The 10,391-nt window shown below is 36.2% G+C and overlaps 1 long non-coding RNA gene across 1 annotated transcript; it reads left to right on the top strand.

Moving 5' to 3' along the window:
• Nucleotides 1-255: 255 nt before the first annotated feature.
• On the top strand, nt 256-7,038 carry LOC135206418 (uncharacterized). The gene is made up of 3 exons (XR_010312735.1): nt 256-389; nt 6,487-6,654; nt 6,827-7,038. It is a non-coding gene; the product is annotated as an uncharacterized LOC135206418 (long non-coding RNA).
• The last annotated feature ends 3,353 nt before the right edge of the window (nt 7,039-10,391 follow it).

Here is a 10,391-nt window from a genome sequence, read left to right as displayed (position 1 = left end):
TTAAAAATACAATATTGTAGAAGTTATTAGTTTTATTATTATCGCATTGGCATCTGTCCATATGAAGTTGCCATCCGCTACCATCCCATGTAACTACAGAATTATTAGTGTATTAATATAATAATATACTTGTACATTTACCATTTCCAACATTACGTTTTATGAAACGGGCAAAAAATAAAAATTCCACTGTATATTCAAAGGACCAAAAACATCATATATACTACGATTATCCCGATACGCATTTCGCAATGCGTGTGTTTTCATTTCTGGCGGGCGGAGGCGCCGAAACAAGTCACTTGAAAACAACGAATCCCCTCAGCTCATCACAGATGTCTTCTTGTGGTTTCTTCTACTGTTACGAAGAGTGAAGTTGTGAACAGCATCAGGTGAGTTTTAAGACCAGGTGTATGCTTTTTTATTTTATATGATAAAACTTTACTGTAGTTGCGGCCTATAATTAGATTAGGACTATTATGTATGGACCCCTGCCCTCGTCGACGGCTTTGCGGGACGAGTATTTCCCCCTAATACAACCTGTATAATTAGATGGCAATAAATAATCCAGACTAGTAAGTACAATTACCATACATTGTGTAGTGAAGCTATGTGGTAAACTTTTGATAAACATCCCATTAGCATAGATTGTTAACTAGACCACATACCTATAGGGTAAACAACCGAGTGGACTAGCTGCGGCCACGTTAACCGTGTTCGGACCCACCTTCAGGAAAAGTACTTTAACAACACACCCTGACACAGGAGATGGGTACCAGTCATGAGTCTCATGTCTCGAGGTGTTGCTTCACGACCGTTGATCGTGACTGGTGCCCATCTCTGGTATCAGGACATGTTAAAGTACTTTTTCTGAAGGTGGTTCTAAGATGGTTAAGGTGGCCACAGCTAGTCCTCTCGGTTGTTTATCGTAGGCTAAACCAGTCTGGGTGAAAATAGCAGCCTTTCTTCTGTGGGAGTCACTAGCCTAACTGTATGGGTACATGGCAAGTAATTGTGTTATGTAACTTGTGAACTTATGGGATCTGGTAAGCTGTACATTTAGGTGTGAATAATTAATCATAATATGTTCTTTTATTTATAATGAAGTAATACCATGTATTAGACTTGAAAAGACTTAAAAAGGACTAGTGCGAAAAATAGTATTCTAGACTTTGTAAAGGCTATATTCTGGTTCAGTCTTATGTAGCCTATACCCTTGAGTGGTATTAACCTACCATAGGTTGCAGAATAACAAGGTAGAGTGGCAATCCCTTTTTCAAAGGAATATCCTGATATTAGCTTAAAAAAGCGTGGCTGAATATCAAGCAAAATAGTCTTGGCTATTTAAAGAGAAAACCAGTTTGCAGGAGGGTTATGAGTTGAGAGAAAACTTAACAAGATCTTTTATGACTAGCTTAATGTGGATTATATTATAATTATTAGCCTATGCCAGCTTAAACAATACCTTGGGTTAAATAAATTACTTCCTAGACTAGATTCCTCTTCTTACATATTAGGTAGGGTGGCCAGACGTCCTGCTTTAGGAAGGACACTCCTGTTTTTTAGCATTCTGTCCTCGGTCCTGCTTCACCTTAAGAAGGACGCTAATTTCTCCTGCTTTTTGGGTTTGTCAAATAAATATATTAATGCTAAAAATATAAACAAATACATATACGAAAACAGTGAGAACTGATGGGCAAAAGAACCATTTTTTTTTTTTTTTCATGAGGCCAATAATTTTATATAGTGGCTGTTGGCACAGTTAGGAACACTAGGCATGGAGCCGCAGTGTACTTATATCTGTCCAGCCATTTACAAAAGACTTCTAGCCAACAGAAAACTCTTAGAGATGGCAAGGAAAAGGGCAAAATGTAAACATCAGATTGCTAATTCCTTTAGTTTCTGAAATAGGTAATGTTAATTTTTTCACCCCAGTTATGTAATAAATTGTTCCATCTTCAATACATTTAAATATTAATCAATTTCAGTTCTTTATTCATACATTATTTGAGATTTAAAACACTCAAGTCAAGTTTTATTATAATATAAGATATATAAATTATATATTAAGATATATAATTATACATGAGATTATATATATAAATATATATTATATAAGAATTATATAATATATATATATACTTATAGATGTATATTATGTATATATGCATATATGATATATGTAATATGTACTAGATGTAATATGTATATATGGTATATTATGCTATATATGTAGATATGTATAGATGTAATATGTATATATGATATATGTATATATGTATATTAGTATATATGTATATATGTATATATGTATATATGTATATATGATATATATATATATATATATATATATATATATATATATATGTATAATATATATATATGTATATATATACATATGATATATACGATATATATACATATGTATGTATGTATGTATGTATGTATGTATGTATGTATGTATGTATGTATGTATGTATGTATGTATGTATGTATGTATGTATGTATGTATGTCCTCGGGTTACGCTGGTCTCGACTTACGATGTTTCGTGGTTACGAACGCGCCCCCATAAAAAATATAAAAAATAATATATTTTGCGTCGTTCCGTCTTACGCGGTTTAGCGTCGTAAGCAACGTAAACAAACGCGAACTAGTTCCAGGCGCACGGCGGAAGAATACGCTTTGTGGGGGAGAGGACGGCGTCGCTTCGCTACGCTCAGTCCTCGCCCATACGCCATTTTGGTTGTTTACACTGCCTCTCTCTCCCTCGTGTTGTATCGTTTTTTGTAACTTTTTGCTCTTTGTTATGGCTCCCAAGCGCAAGGCGGACTCTTCTGATGGTAGTGCATCGAAGAAAAGAAAGGCCATCACCATGGAAATTAAAGTGGACATTATAAAGCGATCCGAGAAGGGAGAAACGCCAACAAACATTGGCCGCTCGCTTGGCCTTAGCCGTTCGACCGTTGCTACCATTATCAAAGATAAAGAGCGCATCGTTGAACATGTGAAAGGATCTGCTCCTATGAAAGCGACAGTGATAACTAAGCAGCGTAGTGGTCTAATAATTGAAATGGAAAGGTTATTGGTGCTTTGGTTGGAAGACCAAAATCAACGGCGTATCCCAGTCAGCCTTATGGTGATTCAGGAGAAGGCGAAAAGATTGTTTGAAGCGATGAAAAAAGAAAAGGGGGAGGGAAGTGAAAGTGAAGAGTTTTGAGGCTAGTAGGGGTTGGTTTATGCGATTTAAGGCTCGGGCCAATTACCATAACCTTAAATTGCAAGGTGAAGCTGCTAGTGGGGATGAGAAAGCAGCGAGTGAATTTCCTAAAAGCGTTGTCTGAGATAATTAAGGAGGGGGGTTATTCTGCTCAGCAAGTGTTTAACGTAGACGAGACAGGTTTGTTTTGGAAGCGTATGCCTAACCGCACTTACATCGCCAAGGAGGAGAAGTCAGCACCCGGTCATAAAGCCAGCAAGGAGAGGCTAACTTTACTTCTTGGGGGTAATGCTGCTGGCAACTTCAAACTGAAGCCCTTGTTGGTGTATCAGGCTTAAAATCCAAGGGCACTCAATGGGCATTTGGAAGGGTCAACTACCAGTAATTTGGAAGTCCAACAAGAAGGCATGGGTGACACTTGCAGTGTTTGAGGACTGGTTCGTAAACCATTTTGTTCCAAGTGTGGAGCGGTATTGCGCCTCCAAGGGTATCCCCTTTAAGGTGTTGCTAGTGCTGGACAATGCCCCTGGACACCCTGCCCAGCTGGGAGACTTCAACCCTAATGTCAAGGTGGTTTACCTTCCACCTAATACCACGGCCCTTTTACAGCCTATGGACCAAGGAGTGATTGCTTCGTTCAAGGCCTACTACCTACGAAGGACAATTGCTATGGCTTTACAGGCAACTGAAACAAAGAAGGACTTGACTCTGAAGGACTTTTGGAAATCCTACAACATCCTTGATGCTGTAAAGAACATTGCTAATTCCTGGGAGGAGGTTAAGCAAACAAACATGAATGGTGTCTGGAAGAAAATTTGTCCTCAATTTGTGAATGATTTCCATGGGTTTGAGGACACAGTTCAGCTAGTTGTCAAGAACGTTGTTGCCCTGAGTAAGGAAATCAATTTGGAGATGGAGGTTGATGATGTTACAGAGCTGCTGGAGTCTCATGGCGAGGAGTTATCTGCTGAGGACCTGATACAACTGGAGAAGCAGATAATAGAGGAAGAAGAAGAAGCACCCACCCCAGAGCCTAAGGCTTTCACAAGGCAGGACTTGATAAGAGGTTTTGCAGAGTTGCAGCAAGCGTTGTCAACTTTTGAGGCTCAGGATCCCAACTTGGACAGGTTCACTAGGGTTTCCAGAGGCGTCATGGATTTGATGCAGTGTTACAAGGAGATCTTGGATGAAAAGAGGTCGCTCTCTGTTCAGACTAACCTGGAGCAGTATTTTAAGAAGGTAGAGAGGCCTGCAGAAGATCCTGTACCCTCTACCTCAGCTGCCTCTGCTAATCCAGCACCTTCTGAATGTTCTGCTAACCCAGACTCACCTGCCCCAGTATCTCCAGCACCTTCTGTAGGTTCTGCCTCACCTAAAGACTCACCTGCCCCAACATCTTCACTAGTATGTTCTGCCTCACCTCAAGAATCACCTGCCTCAGCATCTCCAGTACTAGTATGTTCTGCCTCACCTCAAGAATCATCTGCCTCAGCATCTCCAGCAACTTCTGGAGGTTCTTTTTCTCTTCACTAACCTCCCCCAGTCTCTCCAGCACCGCAGCTTCCTCTCCAGTGTGCAAGCCAATCAAACTAATAAAGGTAAGGAATTGTTCTCTCGTTGTTATTGATAGGTATTTACATTAAATCATGTGGTATTTTTCAATGTTCCGACTTACGCTGAAATTCGTGTTACGATGCATCGTAAGAACGGATCAACGTCGTAACTCGAGGACCCCCTGTATATATATGTATGTATGTATATATATATGTATGTATATATATATGTATGTATATATATATGTATGTGTATATATATGTGTGTGTATATATATGTGTGTGTATATATATGTGTGTGTATATATGTGTGTGTATATATATATGTGTGTGTGTATATATGTGTGTGTATATATATTTGTGTGTGTATATATATTTGTGTGTGTATATATATTTGTGTGTGTATATATATTTGTGTGTGTATATATATTTGTGTTAGTGCATTCATATATATGTTGTTGCGGGATATAATATGTTATATATCATGTAATATATGTATATATATGTAATTGTATATATGTATGTAGTAATATATATATATACATATATAATGACAGATTGAGTATTTTTTAAAATTTTGCTCACAGCACTCAAGTGGGCATGAAATACACATACTAATCTCATTTCTGTGTAGCCTATAGTGATTGAAATATGAAACAAATGATAGCAGAGAGTTATTACAAATACTGAAGTTATACATCTCTGGAATGAATTGAAGCTCCTAGTATTAGGGTGGCCATTTCCAAATTTCCAAAAAGGACTTTTTTTTTTTTTTTTTTTTTTTTTTTGCCAACACCAATTTAACCTAAATTAAGCATGATTATTAATGAGTTTAAAAAATACTCAATCTGTCATTCTGGAAGAATCAGAAGTTTTAAAAGTAGTAATGTAAATAATGTGATAACTTTTTCTTTAACAATGGTAGATCCTAGGCCTGCTTGAATTTTGCAAAATTGGGGAAGGTTTTTTTTTTTATCTAAGTCATTAAATCATATAATTATTAAATATATACTATATATAAGTAGGATTGCATGTGACTAAATCTGATCATTCCTAACTCTTAATACATTATAGTAAGATTTCTTATCATTGCATGCTTATGCTCTGAATCTCTCAATTTGAAACCACCTTTATGCTTTATTTTATTTCAAAGTTTATACCTTTCTTTGTTGTTTGTGATGCTCCATATGATCCTCTCTAATTCCACATCTCAACTTTTCATGCTGCTGTTCCTAATATACTATTTTCAGGACTGTCTTTATTTGCACACTATTACTACCTTTAAACTTCCCTATTCCTATTTCCATGCTATATAACTCAAAATTTTTGCCTTTCATAGTATGAATGTACTAGTGTATGTGTGCAATGATTAGTACTTGAATTCTGCAACTTCCTCGCAGGGACCTTATAATTTGTTAATCTGCATTCTAATGCATGATATACCCATAAGCTGTCCTGTCTAGTAAAATCCATAATTTTTTTATGTAATATCAGTTACTCTTCCTACCAGTTGTTAGTGTTTGGCCTTCTAATTGTCACCCACTGTGAAAATATTTTTTTTCCTGGCAGTTTCTGCAATAAACAATGCTTCACTTAAATAATATATATAGATTGGCATTTTTCTCTGTTTTCTCATCTAATTCATGCTTTCTATTCCCACCACACATGCTACTACAAAATTCTATTGTTAGAGTATTTCACCAAGGCTTAATTTTCAGGAACATCGGTGCTCCAGGCTATCCGCTTCATAGTTGCAGTTGATGGAAGATTCATCAACTCAGACTTGACTTCACTCGTGCTGCGATGGCCATGGTTTTCGCAGCATTTTTGATATATGATATTTATTACCCATCAGAAGCTTCAGTCACAATGGAATTTATGCAGAGGTAAGCTGTTGTAATAAGTTACTTGAATTTTTTTTTTCTTTAATTTAAGAATATCAGGGAAGTAATTTATATTTAAATGTCCATGTACTGTAACTTTGTAATATGTGTGGTGGTGAGCAGTTGTTTTACAATATTTTTACCATTATGTTCATATATCTTGTCATTTTTACAGGTGTTTCTGAAAAATAAATGCAGAAAAAGGGACAAAAAATACCAGAACAAAGAAAAACGTGGCACACACCCATTGAAGAATATTAAAGTTCAATGAGCTTATGGAATAAGGAGTGAAAAAGCATTCACACTCTTCTGTATAAATAATTAATGTTTAATTTTGTGTTAAAGTTATAAATCTGTTTTTCAAGAATAAAGTTTTTTAAAAGTTAATCTTCTCATTATTTTCTCCAATTGGATATATGACCTGCACAAGGAATTTTTGGTTTACTATTTCAATTGTAACATAAAATGCAAAGAAATATTAACATTAAATTCAAAGAATATTAGAAAAATCATGTACAAATCCCAAAAGTTACTGTATACTCTGTCAAAAAATCAAATTTACATAAATATGTTACATGTATAGGATTTGTTACCAATTTTAGTTTTTATCTGTTTTGATATTGTATGAGATGTAATTATAATTTTACAAAAATAAATTTAAAAAAACATGTATAAATGACTATTGGTAAAATTTACAAATGTTTAATAAAATGTGGCCCCACAAGGAAGGTATGAAAAATGTTTTTAGGATTATTTTTTTCTTAAATTAGCCACTCCAAAGTTTGGCGGGTGGGGTTGTGTAGCGCAGTGATATACAGGGTGGGGCAAATCAAATGCCCGAGTTTTGATCGGCTATTAGGAAAAGCAAAACAATACTTACAGAATTATTTGTTTTACTCGAATCAGTATACAATGCTGTTTGTGTGATCCTTTTTGAAGATGCCATCAGGAAGATGGTGCCATCTGTAGCGATGCACAGTTGAAGGCGATGTCTGAAGTTTTCGGCTGCTCTTCGGCAGATCTCGAGGAGTATTGTAGCGATTTCCTCCCGGATTCGCATCTTCAATTCTTCCAAACTGTGTGGCCGAAAGTGAGATGAGCCGAAGAGCAGCTGAAAACTTCAGACATTGCCTTCAAGAGTTCATCGCTACAGACGGCCACCATCTTCCTGATGCCATCTTCAAAAAGTGATCACACAAACTGCATTGTATACTGATTCGAATAAAACAACAAATAATTCTGTAAGTATTGTTTTACTTTTCCTAATAGCCTATCAAAACTCGGGCATTTGATTTGCCCCAGCCTGTATATATGTATTTTCACCCGTATTTGAGAAAATCCCGTAAAAATATTAACCGTAAATTATACGGTATGTTATTGGTTAACTTAACGGTAAAACCGTAAATTTTACGGTTAAAATTTTATACGGTATTTTCTCAAATACGGGAGAAAATACGGTACATTAAAAATTACGGGACCCGTTTTTTTAACGGTAAATGCTTGGCAACATTACTGCCAGGATTTTTACCGTTTTTTCAACGGAAAATTTTTTACAGTGTAGACGTGGGTGATAAATCGTCGGATGTAGAGTATATGAAGCTGGCTATTCAGTTAGAGCAAACAAAAAGGGAAACCATAAATGCTGAACTAGAGAAGAAAAAGAGTTGGAAATAGAAAATCAGGCTTTATTAGAAAGACAGCAAAAGGAAAATGAGGTTTTATTAGAAAGACGGCAAAAGGAATTGGAGTTTATTCAAGCTAAATTAGACTATGAAGCTCGGTTAGCTCAGCAAGTGGAAGAGAGTATAATCAGGTTAGCTATGGAAAATAAAATACAAGAATTAGAACTAGAAGCTAAACAACCAATGAAAATTGATTTGACTAGATGCATTAAGTTAGTTCCTAAGTTCGATGAGACTGAAGTTTACGTGTTTTTTAAGAATTTCGAAGACTTGGCTTCTTACATGAAATGGCCTCTTGAACAATGGGTGTGGCTCAATAAGCCTAAGTTGGTCGGGAAAGCTGCCACTGTTGTTGGTAGTCTGGTAGGCGAATTGAGCTATATGGTAATCAAAAAAGCTGTTTTAGATGCATATGCTGTTACTAGTGAAGGTTATCGTCAGAAGTTTCGTAATTATGTTAAGCCCCATATTAAGACTTGGACTGAATTTGCTGCAGAAAAATTAAGGTTGTTTAAGAAGTGGCTTGACTCAGAAGATGTAGTTACTTATGAGGAATTAATTAATCTCATTGTAACTGAGGAATTTAAGAGACGTCCCCCTCAAAATATCATGTTGTATATAGCTGATAAGGAAGAGAAGGATCTCAAAAAGGCAGCTGTTTTGGCTGATAACTATTCATTAATACACAAAGGCAGTCTGGGTAATGTTAAGCAACATAGAGCAGAACCGCTGGGTGATAAAGATGGGAAGACTGATAGGGGTTTGTTTTGCAATTATTGTAAGAAGGAAGGCCACATGATTAGTAATTGTCCAAATCCTGCATGTAAGAGGGGAAAAGTGACACTGAAAACAGAGCTCCAGTTAAGGTGTTCCCAGGATACAAATCAAACGCCAGTAAAGAATCTGCAATGCATTGCGTATCACAGGATAAGAATGTTTGAAAAATTCATTTGTAACGGTACAATATCATTGCACAGTAGTGATAAACCCATTAAAGTAAGAATGTTAAGGGATACAGGTTCAAACCAAAGCATTTTAATTAAGTGTTGTTCCAAATCTCACATTGCTTGATGAAAATGTTATAGTCAGGGATTTAACTGACGCTAAACTATTGCCGCTTACAGATGTGTTCATGGATTGTCCGTATGTAACTAGTAAAGTAAAAATGGCTGTTAGAGAAGGGAATTTCCCCTTGCCAAATGTACAAGTGTTACTTGGTAACGATCTTGCTGGAGAACTGTTGTTACCCAATCTGATAATGTATGAAACTCCTGGAATAATAGAGGAAAGTGAGAATGAAAGAGATAGTGAGTACGAAAAAGAGGAAAATGAAAAGGAGTCAAAAGTGGAGGGTTGTGTTAATGTGACGACCCGCAGTATGGTTAATAATGATCGAGTGAAAGTAAGTGTACCCAACCTCGCAGATAAAGTACAAATGAACAAGAAAAGCCTTGTAAAGTTACAGAGAGAAGATCCAACTTTAAAGGGTGTTTATAAGCAAGCATTGGAGAAAGGAATGGAAAAGGTACCTGGATATTACTTTAAGGATGATTTACTTTTCAGGTTATATAGACCTCCTAGGCTGGGTAATGATGAAACATGGAGTGACAGAGAACAGTTAGTAGTCCCTCATGATTTACGTAAAGATTTATTGGAGCTCGCTCATAATGTTTATTCACATTTTGGAATTACTAAAACTTACAAACGCTTAGCTTATGATTTTTTCTGGCCTAAAATGAAGGCGGATGTTGTAAATTTCATTAAACAGTCATATTTGTCAAATTGCCAGTAAACCTAATAAGGTTATACCAAAGGCACCTTTGAATCCTATTATTGTACCTCATGAGCCCTTCCATCGAATTATCCTTGATTGTGTAGGTCCACTGCCTAAGACAAAGGAAGGTAATCAATATCTTGTGACTATAATATGCCCTACCTCACGATTTCCTATTGCACTTCCAGTCAAGAATATTTCCTCTAAAAATGTTCTTAACCACTTACTCAAAGTATTTACAACTTACGGGTTTCCTAAGGAAATACAGTGTGATAGGGGTACCA

Source organism: Macrobrachium nipponense, chromosome 31 (genome assembly GCF_015104395.2).
Source record: "Macrobrachium nipponense isolate FS-2020 chromosome 31, ASM1510439v2, whole genome shotgun sequence".
Lineage (NCBI taxonomy): Eukaryota > Metazoa > Arthropoda > Malacostraca > Decapoda > Palaemonidae > Macrobrachium > Macrobrachium nipponense.
The sequence above is the reverse complement of the archived record's forward strand: the minus strand, read 5'-3'. Positions and strand labels throughout refer to the sequence as shown.